The following is a 14,872-nucleotide window of genomic DNA, read 5'->3' on the forward strand; positions in this document are numbered from 1 at the left end:
CCTGCCTTCAACAAGGTACTTCCTGAGCTGACCCTAAGCCTAAGGGCTGAAATGAGAGAAAGGACAAGATGCTTCTTACTCACATTGAAAGAGCACCTGGCAGCTTGGCTGTGGTGCTTTCTGTCTGCTGTCAGAGGTAGGTCAGCACAGAGACAGCTTAGCTCAGGGGTGCCCAAAACACCTTGGGCCATGTAGCAGGACACTAAGGTGCCTGCTACTCTCAGAGCAGAGGCAGGAACCCAAGTGCCAGTTGCTGGGACAACTGGTTAAGTGGGGAATTGGCTGCATCTGCGCCTGGTCAGCTGACCGGAAGGGACAGGGCCTGGTTACCACATAAATCCCAGGCCTGTGGCCAGGAGGGCAGTTCCCTGCTGGCAGCCAAGGGGGAAGGGAGCTCTGCTGGAACAAGAGAAGGGGGAGAGGCCTGACTGCATGGCCAGCTCCTGATGCTGTTATAGGATGGAGTATTCCCTGGTTGAGATTGAATAATGTTTTAGCCAGGAGGCTTGGGTTTTTTGTTATAGCCCAGGGGCTTGTGTTTTGTGTTTGCTGTTTTAACTGGTGGTTTGGGTGAGGCTATTAGGGGATGGAGGAGGCCTCATAGGAGACCCACAGCAATGTGAGAACCCCAGCCCCAGAGAGAGGGGCAGCAAGAAGCCCCAGAGAGAGGAGGCAGCGAGTGCCAGTGAGATGCAGTGCCAGACAGGGCTGCGGAGAGCCCGAGCACCAGAAAGGCGCAGAGCAAGACGGAGTGAGATAGGGCTGTGGAAAGCCCGGGGGGACAAGGGGAGGGCCAAATTATAACAAGTCCCAGATCAAACCACGTCAGTATCATCCGCGAGGCTTGGGCTGCTGTGTAAGGGAGAAAAACGAGCCACAGATAGCACCCCCTGACATCAGGGCAATAAATGGGCAGCCTCCCACTAATTAACACCCATTATTTAATTAAGATCAAGGTGTGGCAGGAGAGAAGGTGGGAGGTTGGCCCATCACAGCAGGGTGGAGTCACCGATAGACGGACTCCAGAAGAGGTGCTCCTGTCATAATGGTGCATTGGCCGGGAAGGTTTTATACAGCAGTATGCATCATAGGATGCTGGTTTGCCTGTATAAAGAAAAGAACCCTCGGGTCCATGGGGAGAGAGAAACAAGAACAGACACTAATCCCGGACCCAGAGTCATGGCAACAAGTTTTCTGTTCCATCAAACAGTACCAGACCTACTGGATCAAGCTGCAAGACAACTATTAGCCAAAGTAATCAGAAGCATCCACCCCCAACCAATGATTTGGGTAGGAATGTGTGGCTATCAAGCTTGAGTTGACTCTGAGGTGGGAGACGGGCCACCCGCAATTTTGGAGGAAGTGACAATGGAGGGAAAAATGGTATCAGCTATGCTGGACTAAGGCTTGCAGACTATGGTGCGGAGCGACATGTTACCGGCAAAAGAGGGAAATAGCAGATTGCACGATGATGCAATGTTGGTGTGGGGATTCCCTCAAAATTGAAAGGGTGAGGGTCACCCTACAATAGGCAATAAGACCTGCCAGATGCTAGTTGGTGTCATAGAGCATTTACCCTACCCAGTAGTACTGGGCTGTGACTGGCCTGTGTTGTTAAAAGAGATAGCTGGTGTGGGGCAAAAGGAGACTGCTGAGGGATTTGCGGGTGAAAACAAACAATCTTCTCCCAAGGAAGAGGCTGAACAAAGGGTGGATGTTGCATATTTGTGGGAAGACAAACATTTCCAGTTGGAGCAGAGCCAGGAGGCAGATTTCTGGTATGCGCTGCAGGAACACCTAGCCCAATGAAACGGCGAGGTATTAAGACCAAAGCTGATGAAGACAACTCCAAGGTTTGAGGTAAGAAACGACCTCCTATACCGAATTGAGCAAGGAAAGCTGGAAGGAGGGGAGGTCATACAGTTGTTGCTACCTCGGCGATATTGACAGGCCTTATTGAAGGTGGCTCATGAACTCCCTATGGGTGGACATTTGGGCTGGGACAAAACTGAAGCCCATATTCGGGCAAGATTTTTTTGGACAGGACTGTTGCAGGAAGTGGCGAAGTATTCCGCTTCATGTCCTGTGTGCCAAAAAGTGAACCCAAGGCATACCGCAAAGGCTCCTTTAATTCCAATGCCTCTGGTAGAGGTTCCCTTTGACAGGGTGGCGGTGGACATCGTGAGGCCACTTCCCCGAAGTAGCACTGGAAACCAGTACATACTATTTTTACTGTATTATGGAACCAGGTACAACGGAAGCCATGTGAATGCGGACAGTGTCCATGCCAAAGGTGGTGAATGAACTTTTGAAGATAGTCTCCTGAGTAGGACTCCTGAGAGAACTACTGACCGATCAGGGAATGAATTTTACATCATGCGTATTTGAGGGAGCGAGTAAAGCTTTGGGGATTAAACACCTGAAGACAGCTGCATTTCATCCCCAAACGGATGGGTTCATGAAAGGTTTTAATCAGACACTGAAACAGAGGCTAAAGAAGTTCGTGGTTAAGAGTCCTCAGACTTGGGATAAGATGATATCACCTTTGTTGTTTGCAGTAAGAGAGGCACCCCAGGCCTCAACTGGGTTTTCACCCTTTGAATTATTATATGGCTGGCAATCCAGGGGAATCCTGGATCTGATTAAAGAAAGTTGGGAAGAACAGCAGGGTAAAGACCAGAACGTGATCTAATATGTGATCCAACTGCGGGAATGCCTGGGAGCAGATTGGAACAAGGTTTTAGGAAATCTCAGAGAAGCCCAGCAACGACAAGTGAGGCATTACAACCGAGGCACCCGGGAAAGAAAGTTTGATGTGGGGAATCGCGTGTTGGTTCTATTGCCAGACAGTGAGAGTAATTTACTTGCCCAGTGGCAGGGACCCTATGAAGTTACACGCCAAGTGGGGCCCATGGACTATGAGGTGTATCAGACAGATAAGCAGAAAAAGAAGCAGGTATACCATGTTAATATGTTGAAGAAGTGGGAAGACCGGGAGTGTATGTACTTAGCCCCTCACCCTGAGGAATTAGATTTGGGACCCATGTTGACTTTCATAGATTTCATAGATTTCATAGACATTAGGGCTGGAAGGGACCTCGGAAGATCATCGAGTCCAGCCCCCTGCCCAAAGGGCAGGAAGTCAGCTGGGGTCATAGGATCCCAGCAAGATAAGCATCCAGTTTCATCTTGAAGGTGTTCAATGAAGGCGCTTGAACCACCTCCGGTGGCAGGCTGTTCCAGACCTTGGGGGCTCGGACAGCAAAGAAATTCTTCCTTATGTCCAGCCTGAAACGATCTTGAAGTAGTTTGTGACCATTCGACCTCGTCATCCCTTGGGGCGCTCTGGTGAACAAACGTTCCCCCAGATACTGGTGGTCACCCCTGATAAACTTGTAGGTGGCCATCAGATCACCCCTGAGCCTGCGCTTTTCCAGGCTAAAGAGCCCCAGGGCTCTCAGCCTGTCATCGTAGGGTCTGCTTCCCTGACCTCTGATCATGCGCGTGGCTCTTCTCTGCACTCTCTCAAGCTTCTCCACATCCTTTTTGAATTGTGGAGCCCAAAACTGGACACAGTACTCCAGCTGCGGCCTCACTAAGGCCGAGTACAGGGGGAGAATGACGTCCCGGGACTTGCTTGAGAAGCATCTATGGATGCAAGCCAGCGTTTTGGTCACTTTACTAGCCGCCGCATCACATTGCAGGCTCATGTTCATCTTGTGGTCAAAGATGACCCCCAAGTCTCTTTCTTCCATAGTGCTAGCCAACATAGCACTGCTGAGCCTATAAGGATGCTGCAGGTTTTTTTTCCCAAGGTGGAGAACCTTGCATTTATCAGCATTGAACCCCATCAGATTCTCATCTGCCCACTTGCTGAGCCTGTCCAGGTCAGCCTGGATAACCTGCCTGTCTTCTGATGTGGATGCTTTGCCCCAAAGTTTGGTGTCATCGGCGAACTTGGCCAGTCCGCTTCTGACTCCAGTGTCCACATCATTAATGAAGATGTTGAACAGTATGGGTCCAAGGACAGAGCCTTGGGGGACCCCACTGGTCACAGGACACCACGATGAGTGACTTCCATCGATTACTACCCTCTGGGTCCGACCCCGGAGCCAATTTTCCAGCCAGCAGATCGTGGAGGACCCAAGGCGACAATTGGCCAGTTTCTCCAAGAGGCGATCATGGGACACCAGATCGAAGGCTTTTTTGAAGTCAAGATATATGACATCAATCTCTTCTCCCTTGTCCAGGTGATAGGTCACCTGGTCGTAGAAGGAAATGAGATTGGTCAAGCAAGACCTACCCGCAACAAACCCGTGCTGGCTATCCCTTAAGATGTTGGCGTCGGCCAGTCCATTAAGGATGGCCTCTTTAATAAACTTTTCTAAGATCTTCCCCGGGATAGAAGTCAGGCTGAGGTCGTGGTCGCTGTCACCCAGCTTCCCATCGATCACTAGGTCACTGACTAGGTCATCCCCCGTAGCCAGTACCAGGTCGAGCAGCGCTTTGCCTCTCGTTGGCCCATAGACTTCTTGAGAGGGAGACTTCTTGACAGAGGGAGATGGACCGGGTGACATAGAATTGGCCCTGTGACTGTTGGAAGAACAGAGAAGACAAGCTGTCGAGCTAGTCAGGGAGTACAGAGATGTGTTCCAGGGAACTCCTGGGGAAGCTCAGGGTGTGGTACACTAGATAAAGACTCCTCCGGGCCAGGTGCTCTGTGAGAACTGGAGACGGATTCCCCAGTGACTTCAAAGCCAGATAAAAGCAATGATGCTAGAGAAAGGTATCATATGTGAATCCCACAATGACTGGCAGAGCCCCATCATAGCAGTGCCTAAGACCAATGGAAAATTCCGTCTCTGTATTGATTTCCAGAAGGTGAACCCGGTAGCTAAGTTTGATGCCTATCCGATGCTGAGAGTGGATGAACTGGTGGAAAACGTTGGGCAAGCTTGCTACATTTCCACTTTAGACCTGACAAAAAGTTACTGGTAGGTCCCAGTAGCGCCCGAAGATCAAGAAAAGACAACATTCACTACCCTGTGGGGTCTCTTCCAGTTCCAACACATGCCGTTCAAGTTACATGGAGCCACGGCTACATTTCAGCGGTTAATGGACAGCGTTTTGGCTCCCCATGGGGGTTACACCACAGCGTACATTGACGATATTATTATATACACTGAGAGCTGGGCTGAACACCTCACCGCACTAAGAGCAGTAGTGCAAGACTTGAGAAGGGCCGGGCTGACAGCCAATCTGAAGAAATGTACAATAGGAAAAAAAGAAAAGCAATACCTGGGGTTCCTAGTGGGAAGGTGAGACCGTTGTTGAGCAAGGTGGAGGTGTTGCGAAGATATCAAGCACCTCATACAAAAAAACAAGTGAGGGCTTTTTTTGGGCTAGCCAGTTATTATAGAAGGTTTGTATCTCACTGTACGGATTTAGTAGTACCTTTGACAGAGATGATAAAATCAGGGGCTCCAACCAAAGTGAAATGGACACCGGAGGCAGAAAAGGCATTTCGAACAGTGAAGGATGCACTATGCTTCGAAGATATCAAGCACCTCATACAAAAAAACAAGTGAGGGCTTTTTTTGGGCTAGCCAGTTATTATAGAAGGTTTGTATCTCACTGTACGGATTTAGTAGTACCTTTGACAGAGATGATAAAATCAGGGGCTCCAACCAAAGTGAAATGGACACCGGAGGCAGAAAAGGCATTTCGAACAGTGAAGGATGCACTATGCTTACAACCACTCCTATATACAACAGATTTTAATAAACCTTTCCTGGTCCAGACCAATGCATCAAATATGGCTATTGAAGCAGTATTGGTTCAGAGAGAAAGAGAAGAAGAGCGCCCTATAGCCTACATAAGTAGGAAATTACACCCACCAGAACGGAGTTATGCCACGATAGAGAAGGAGTGTTTGGCGATTAAGTGGGCTATTGAAACACTCCAATATTATTTGTTAGGGCGGCGGTTCACACTGATCATCCAACACGGGCCCCTATGCTGGTTGCAGAGCATGAAAACGGACAACGCAAGACTTCTGAGATGGGCCCTTAGTCTGCAACCATATTGCTTCAAGGTAAAGCACCTCTCTGGAACCCAGAATATAAATGCCAATTTCTTCTCGAGACAATACGAGGAAGTAGAGGGGCTAGGAGAAACAGAGGGATCTCAGATAAGAGAGAATAGAGGGGGGTGGGGTGTAATGAGGAACCCTAACTCTGTTACTAAGAGGCAGGGTGACCCTTCTAAGTCTGGAACCTTCCAGTAAGGGCCAGCTGGTCAGGCAACAGGAGAAGGAAGTTCAAGATCTTACAAATGGCAAATGGAGAAGGACAGAGGGGTGGCAGAGAGACGGACTCTCAACAACTACGGTAATGCGCCTGCCATCTCAGTCAGAACAATATGCCATACCCGGGGCCATCCTCACAATCATTTAAAAATGTAGAGAAAAGACAAGCCCAAGTGGCACCCTACCAAGGCTGGCTAATGTGGGGGGATTACCTGTGGCAGGGTAACTCCCAGCAAATCCCACATGGTGTGACCTTGGGGAAAAGGTGAGTAGGAGGCGCCTGAAAACCTCCACCTCCTGAGTTGCCAGAGAAAGGCTGAGCGAAGCCCAGGACCAAGGTGCTGCCTGCAAATGTGAGAATCCACCCAAGTGAGTGAGGGCCTTAAGCGGGGAAGGTGTGTAGCAGGACACTAAGGTGCCTGCTACTCTCAGAGCAGAGGCAGGAACCCAGGTGCCGGTTGCTGGGACAACCGGTTAAGGGGGGAATTGGCTGGACCTGCACCTGGTCAGCTGACCGGAAGGGGCAGGGCCTGGGTCCCACATAAATCTGAGGCTTGTGGCCAGGAGGGCAGTTTCCTGATGGCAGCCAAGGGGGAAGGGAGCTCTACTGGAACAAGCAAAGTGGAGAGGCCTGACTGCATGACCAGCGCCTGATGCTGTTATGTGATGGAGTATTCCCTGGTAGGGATTGAATGATGTTTTAGCCAGGTGGATTGGTTTTCTTTGTTATAGCCCAGGGGCTTGTGTTTTGTGTTTGCTGTTTTAACTGGTGGCTTGGGTGAGACTATTAGAGGATGGAGGAGGCCTCATAGGGGACCCACAGCAATGTGGGAACCCCAGCCACAGAGAGAGGGGGCAGTGAGAAGCCTAGGGGGAGAAGGCAGTGAGCACCAGTGCGGCGCAGTGCAAGACTGGACCATGGAGAGCCCGAGCACCAGTGAAGGCGCAGTGCCAGACAGGGCTGCAGAAAGCCTGAGTGCCAGAAAAGTGCAGAGCAAGACAGAACGAGATAGTGCTGTGGAAAGCCCAGGGAGGACAAGGGGAGGGCCAAATTACAACAAGTCCCAGATCAAACCACGTCAGTATCATCTGCGAGGCTTGGGCTGCAGTGTAGGGGAGGAAAAGGAGCCGCAGATAGCGCCCCCTGGCACCGGGGCAATAAATGAGCAGCCTCCCACTAATTAACACCCATTAATTAATTAAGATCAAGGCATGGCAAATGAGAAGGTGGGTGGTTGGCCCCTAACAGGAGGGTGGAGTCACCGATAGATGAACTCCAGAAGAGGCACTCCTGTCACAGGCCATGAGCTGGACTGCAGTGTTCCTTGCAGGCAAGATTCAGTCTAGGAGATGCAGCAGTGGTTCTGGCCTTGGGCAGAAGGTGGCAGTGACAAATCATGGCTGAGAGGGGGTCTTGCCTTGTGCATGACTCTGATGGAACAATGTTCTTCAGCACATCCCACCCTCCTCTCTTGAATGCCATGTTTTCTGCCTGAGTGCTCCCTTGAACAGTCTCTTATACTCCTTCCTGTCACCTTCTCTCTCTCATTCTTAATCTCCAGGATGGAAACCACCCTCCAACTCTTCTGCCTTTTTGGCTCTTCTAGGGACCCATAGAGGAGGTCACACAGCACATCCTCCCTTGTCCTCCTCCACCTACGCCTCTGGAGGTTTGCCGGCTATTCAGTCATTGTTACCATTTGTTTTCAGGCAGGCCATAACATGCTGGGAGCTACATGAACAGAGAAACTGTTTTACATGGTTATTTCCTTAATATGAATCTCCATGTCAACAACTCTATTTTTCCTTCATTTTTGGAATACCTGCCTTTCTGGTTATTGCCTGGTCTGAATTTTGAGGTAGTAATATGTTTTCCAGTCTGTCTCCCCTTCCCATAGGACATTGGTACCAGTGCTGGGTAAGTGTATTTGGGAGAAGGAGGGACTGGGTTGAGAAGGGCAGAGTGGAGTTGAGTCAATAATGGTAGGTACACCTCAGCCGGCTGTCCTAACTTGAGTCAGTTGGAAACATACTGTCTGAATACTTCCTTGACAAAGTAGCATTTGCATAAGATTGTGCCTGTCTTGAATCAGTGGAGATTCCAACAAAAAAATTCCATGGAAAAAGATTTTAGAATAGAAAATTGTCAAGTTGTTGATTAAAAATTATGAAAACACTCAAATTGCAAGTTTTTTTTTTTCAATCTTGCATTAATTGTATTATTGATGTTTTGTTAGACAATGCAAAATAATATATATTTTTTTTTTATATTTACTTCTTTTAAATCACAAACCAGCAAACTGCTAATTAGTATGGCTAAAAGATTCTGTTCTCTGTGTGAAAAAGAGTCTCTTACTTGTTTTGTAGTGGAATGACACAAAGTTGCAAACTATGCACCATCCCTATCACTAAATCTAATATCTCATTAAATAATGTAAGAATATTAAATGCAAAAATGAAAATAAAAACATGAAATGTTGGAATTCTGAAACAAAGCAATTCTGAAAACACTTTTTTTAAAGGGGCAATAATATTTCACGGGAAATTTTGAAAATATTTGTTGTCATACATATTCAGGTTGAAAGCAAATATTGACATTTCCTGAGAAACAGGAAATTCTTAGTTTCTTCACCTCCTGTTTGCTGAAGTTAGCCAGATATGGGTACTACTAAAAAATAGGCTCTCAGAATCATAGGAATGTTGGGCTGGAAGGGACCTCACAAGTCGCATCAAGTCCAGCCCCATGCTCAAGGCAGGATCATCCCTAATTTAAACCACTCCAGCCAACAGTCTGTTCAAACAGCTCTTGAAAACTTCTACGGATGGAGATTCCCAGCTTCTCTAGGCAACCTGTTCCAATGCTTGACACCCCTCATAGATAGAAAATTCTTTCTAATCTTCAACATAAATTTCCTCTGTTTCACCTTGAGGCCATTTCACCTAGTCCTGTCCCCTACAGCCACACTAAAAAAAAACCCTCCTCCACCCTCTCTAATTGCACTTCAGGTATTTGAAGACCATTATCAAATCTCTCCTCACTTTTAGAATGACAGAATAATAGAAAATTAGGGGTGGACAGGACCTCAGGAGGTCACATCTAGTCTACCCCCCTGCTCAAAACATGACCATCCCCAGCTAGATCATCCCAGCCAAGGTTTGTCTAGCCGGGCCTTAAAATCTTTAAGGATGGAGATTCTACCACCTTTCTAGGTAGGTAACGCATTCCAGTGCTTCACCACACTCCTAGTGAGAACGTGTTTCCTAATATCCAACCTAAACTTTCCTTGCTGCAACTTGAGCCCATTGCTCCTTGTTCTGTCATCTGCCACCACTGAAAACAGTCCAGCTCCATCCTCTTTGGAAGCAACCACTCTTTGGGCATGTCAACATGAGAGACTTTACTGCACAGTAGCCTCATTTACTGAACACCACAGGCACGCATCTACACATGCACACCATTACTGTGCAGTAAATTCCCTTAATTCTGACTAAATTTGATACCTACAAATGCATGTATTAAGTTTAGTCATGATTAGTTAAAGCTAAGTAATGCATGCGTATACAGACACGACCCAGTACTCATTTTAGTGCTGGCACTGGGAGGGACATGTAGTGCTAACTTTAGTGCTGGTTCTCCCTAGCCACTAGGGGGCTGGCTTGAGCCCAGCCCCAGGGCTCTTGGGTGGAAGCCACTTCAGCCCCAGGGCTGGGCTGCTCTGTGGTAGCCCCTAGCTGCAAGCTATAAAAGCCTGTGGCCAGTTTGTGCCCTGGGGCACACTCCAGGACCTTGGAAGTCTCTGTGCTCTGCACAGGAGCACTGCAGGCCTTGTGTGCCCCCCTGGACTGGACCCAGGCTGCCTCTGCTAGTCCTGTCCCCTAGCCAGAGCTGCTGCTTGGCCACAGGTGACTGTTTTAAAAGGCTGCTGCCTGCTGCACCCTCTACCCAGCCCTGACATCTCCCCAGGGCTGCTGCCTGTGGCAGCAGGGCCAGCACCTGCTTCTTGCTGTTTCTCACCCCCAGCAGTCTCTCCTGTACTTGCAGGTGCTGTGGCACATTTGCCTCTGCCATACATCTCCCAGTCCCTGACCATGCCTCTCTGTTGCATGCTCCTCAGTATTGTCCAGAGCTGGCCACACAAGGACAGCCACTTGGGGGCCCACAGAGCCGGTGCAGGATGCACCACCACATCCTCCCTGTCCTCCCAGTCGAGGCCTGGCCCTACCCATGTGTGAATGCCTGCCATATACCTGGGGCTCTAGCTAGAGTCAGGAGGAGATTGGTGAGCCCATGGATCTGTGCACCAATGTGGAAGTGCTGACACAGTTCACATGAGGTGGGCACTCGAACACCCATATTTATGAGGCCCTGCACCCTCCAGGTTGTGGGGCAGCCCAGACTTGCTCCCTTTGCTGTTGTAGCTCAGGGTCCCAAACCAGGAGTACAGATGTGCCTGGAGCACTAGGAGGATCAACAGCAGCAGGGAATAGTGGTTTGAGCACCCCTCAGTCTACATAAACAGCTCATCGTGCACCACCCGGTGCACACACAGCAGGGGAACACTAGGAGCACAGTGGCAGCATAGGGAAGGCCCAGTACTGAGGCACCTCCCCAGAGAGGTCTCCACCAGAGAGAGCAGAGGTGCAGCCAGGCCCTCATCCCAGTTGTCCAGGAGTCCTGCATGTCCCGAAACCAGACACCATGCATTGGGCAGCAGTGCAACGGAGTGGTTAGCCTGTAGGATGAGAGGTGGGGAGTAGGGTCTGGAGCTGCAGCAGCAGGTACTACCAGCAGCCTGGCCTGGCCTGGCCTAGCCTGGGAATGGGCTAGGGGAGGTAGACTGCCTGCAGCCAGCACCCAGTACTCTGCCAGCCCCAGGGGAGCAAGCAGCAATGGGGAGAGGCTCAAGCAGTGGCCTCCTGGGCCCAGGCCTGCCTGGCCTGACCTACCACAGTACTGCAACACCCATATGCAGCTGATCTCCAATCAGGCTGGGCAGCATATGGCCCCGGTGCAGAGCATGTTATCTCTGAAATGTTGCAAATTCTCACAAAAGGCTTCTGTCTCTTGGCTATTCAGGGCCAATATCTGGACACGAAGGAGAGCCCACCAGCCCAGTTGGGATGCAGGCTCCAGATCACTATCACCCTGTGCTGGATCCTGCTACATGGGGCCACTGTGGCAGCAGGAGACCCAGGACCAAACCCTCCTGCTCCAGTGACTGCTGGCAGTGACACATGAGTGGGTAGATGATGCCCAGGCCTGATGGCAGAAGGACTTTGCCCAGGATTAGAGGTGGCGGGTGGAGGACCTTGCCTGGGAGACCACCCGAGAGGATGTGCAGGACCCACTGGAAGCACTGGATGGAAGCCCTGGAGTGGGAGCAGATAGATCTGCTCAGGCAACAAGGACCCAAGCAGGCCCAGACAGTGGACATTGTGGACAATGACCACTGGACCCTGGACACTGTTCTTGGCCTGGTAGTCATGTGCATGCCCCTCACTGCCCAGCCCCTATCCCTGGCACCACAGGGCCTCTGGTTCCCACCTGCTAGTTCACAGCAGACCTTGTCTGGGCCCAGAAGGAGGTCCTCTGTCACTTCCCACCTGCTGGAGTCCCTGGCCCAGCCCCCACCCTGCGTCCCCTGTTACCTGCCTGGGCCTAGCCCCACCACTTATCCCATGGCCATGTGCCCCAAATCCCGGAGGTGCCAGGCATAGCACCACAAGGGGCTGCTGGCTCTGGGCTCAGAAAACCAGAGGGGGAGTCACCCGCCGTTAAAAAGCACCATCCAGCATCACCCATGTACAAGCCCACCATGGTTGTCATGGTCCCCGGACCCACAGGGGAACTGGCCAAGACTGATGTGCTGGGTGCCTGCCACTGAGCTCTGTCCCCTAGGTGCCTCCCCTCCTGCCCCACTCTGGGATTCAAACAGAGACTGAGAATGTATACAGATTTTAGTTTAAGAAGAGGGCTTTTAACTGTTAGTGGGTGGTGAGGGTGGTGGAAGGGGTCTGTGTGTTGGGGAGGGGGAGGGAAGGGGGCTCTGTGTTTAGATGGGAGGGGCAAGAGATAGGAGTGGGGTTTGCTTTTTTCTTTCAAATATGTGCGTGTCCTGAAAGTGCTGCTGGGAGTTGTGGGAGCAGCAGGTCAGGCAGGCTAGAGTGGAGAATGCAAGAGGACGGGGTAGGCCAGGGCCTCCCACACCCAGTGCCCTGGCCCCTGCTGGTGGGTGCATGGCTCTCCGGGGGTCTGGGCAGTGGGGACCTATTGGGCCAGCAGGGTCAGTATGGCCAGCAGGTTGAGTATGGCAAGCAGGAGCACGGGCTACTGGTCAGCACTGCCAGAAGCAAGACTGGAGCAGCATGGTGCTAGGCCTTGCTGGCAGGGGCAGGGGCAGGGGCAGCCATGGCACAGGGATGCAGGGTGGGCAAGGAGAGAGTTGTTGTGTGCTTCTCTCATGCTGGGCACACGACTCTGTGCGGGCTGGGAGCGGGCCGGGCCCTTTTTGTGCTCTGCGCAGGCTGTGGCCAGCAGCCCGGGCACGCTGGGTCGGAGAAAACAGGCGGCACGCTAGAATTAGTCACAGACGCGTAATGGTTGATTCAAGATTGTTTACTTACACCGAAGATGGTCGCGGTGTAGGCTGGACAGTTTCCCAGGCACAGCTCCGCTTAAATCCTCGTTTGAGGACTCAGACAATATTCGGATCTTTCCCACGGAGTTGTCAAGGCTCCGTGGATCCTTTTGCGCGCAGGGAGAGGGATACATCGGGGATTGCGAACAGTCACGGGGAGAAGCTAGAGGCTGATCAGACCCCTGTTGCCTGCTTGAAATGCACTGGGTTCGATAGGTTCTGCAGTGCTTAGAGATCTTCACACAGCGTGAAGTCTCCTCCTCCTGGTGTTCGTGGAGTCCTCCAACTTGGGCGGAAACCACTCAAGCTTTTTATACAGCTAGCAAGCCAATCACTAGCCGCCACGTGTGAATAATTTCACGCAAGCCAATAATGGGGCTCGAATTATAATACAAATGGCGGGAACTCTTTGCACCGTGCATCTCTGTGCTGCAAAGAAGAAATGCACACTGCAAAGAAAGCTACAAATTGGCGGGAACATAATTCAGTGGTGCCAAAGCACACACAAAAACAAAAATCACACCTTTGGGTTGTGACAGACTGATGAGCAGGGAAGAGTTGGCCAGGGATCAGAGGGTGAGGCTGTGTTTCCAAGATGGCTGCCAAGTGCTGGCAGCTAGGGCCAGAGGCTGGAGCTCCTCCCAGTGACCACAGGGACCCATGGCAGGGCTGGATTCACTAGACACTACATTTAGTGCCAAGCCCCTGAACATGTAGACACCTACCAAATATCATTTATTGCACATTAGCTTAATGGGCAGTAAATTTAATTGTGAATAATTGCATGTGTAGTCATGCTCTTTAGGTAGCTGAAGGCTGCTATCAAATCCCCCCTCAGTCTTCTCTTCTCCAGACTAAATAATCCCAGTTTCCTCAGCCTCTCCTTACAAGCCATGTATCCTAGGCCCTTAACCATTTTTGTTGTCCTCTGCTGGACTCTCTCCAATTTGTCCACATCTTTTCTGTAGTGGGGGCCCCAAAAGTGGACACAGGACTTCAGATGTGGCCTCACCAGTGATGTATAGAGGGGAATAATCAGTTCCCTTGATCTCCTGGCAACTCTCCTGCCAAAGAAGCCCAGTATGCTGTTAGCCTTCTTGGCAACAAGGGCACACTGGTCAGCTTATTGTCCACTGTAAACCCCAGGTCCTTCTCTGCAGAGCCCAGCTAGTCAACCCCCAGTCTGTACTGGTGCATGGGATTGTTCCATCCTAAATGGAAGATGTTACACTTGTCCCTATAGAACCTCATGAGATTTTTGGTCTTATCCTCCAATTTGTCAAAGTCTCTCTGAATCCTAAATCTACTCTCCAGAGCTTAGTGTCATCTGCAGATTTGCTGAGGGTCTACTCTATGCCATCTTCCAGGACACTGATGAAGATACTGAACAAAACCAGCCCCAGGACTGACCCCTGGGGCACTCCACTTGGTACTGGATGCCAACTAGATATCAAGCCCTTAAGTATACCCTCTGAGCCCAATGATCCAGCCAGTTTTCTATCCATCTTACAGTCCATTCATCCAACCCATATTTCCATAGCCTGCCTGCAAGAATGTTGTGGGAAAGCATATCAAAAGCCTTGATATAGTCAAGGTATGCTACATCCACTGGTCTCCATGCATCCACAGAGCCAGGTCAAGAAGAACACAGCCCCTAGTTGGTGTCTCCAACACTTGCACCAAGAAACTATCCCCAGTGCTCTCCAAAAAGTTCCTATATTGCCTGTGCGCTGCTGTATTTCCCTCCCAGGCAATGCCAGGATGATTAAAGTCCCTCATGAGAATTGGCTGTAATTGGGAAACTTCTGCTAGTTATCTGAAGAAAGCCTCATCTACCTCACCCTCCTGGTCTGGTGGTCAATAGCAGACACCCACTACATCACCCTTGTTGCTCTCCTCCTCCAGCTTCATACTGGAGCTCTCAGCA

Source organism: Alligator sinensis, unplaced genomic scaffold (assembly GCF_000455745.1).
Source record: "Alligator sinensis unplaced genomic scaffold, ASM45574v1 scaffold1378_1, whole genome shotgun sequence".
Classification (NCBI taxonomy): domain Eukaryota; kingdom Metazoa; phylum Chordata; order Crocodylia; family Alligatoridae; genus Alligator; species Alligator sinensis.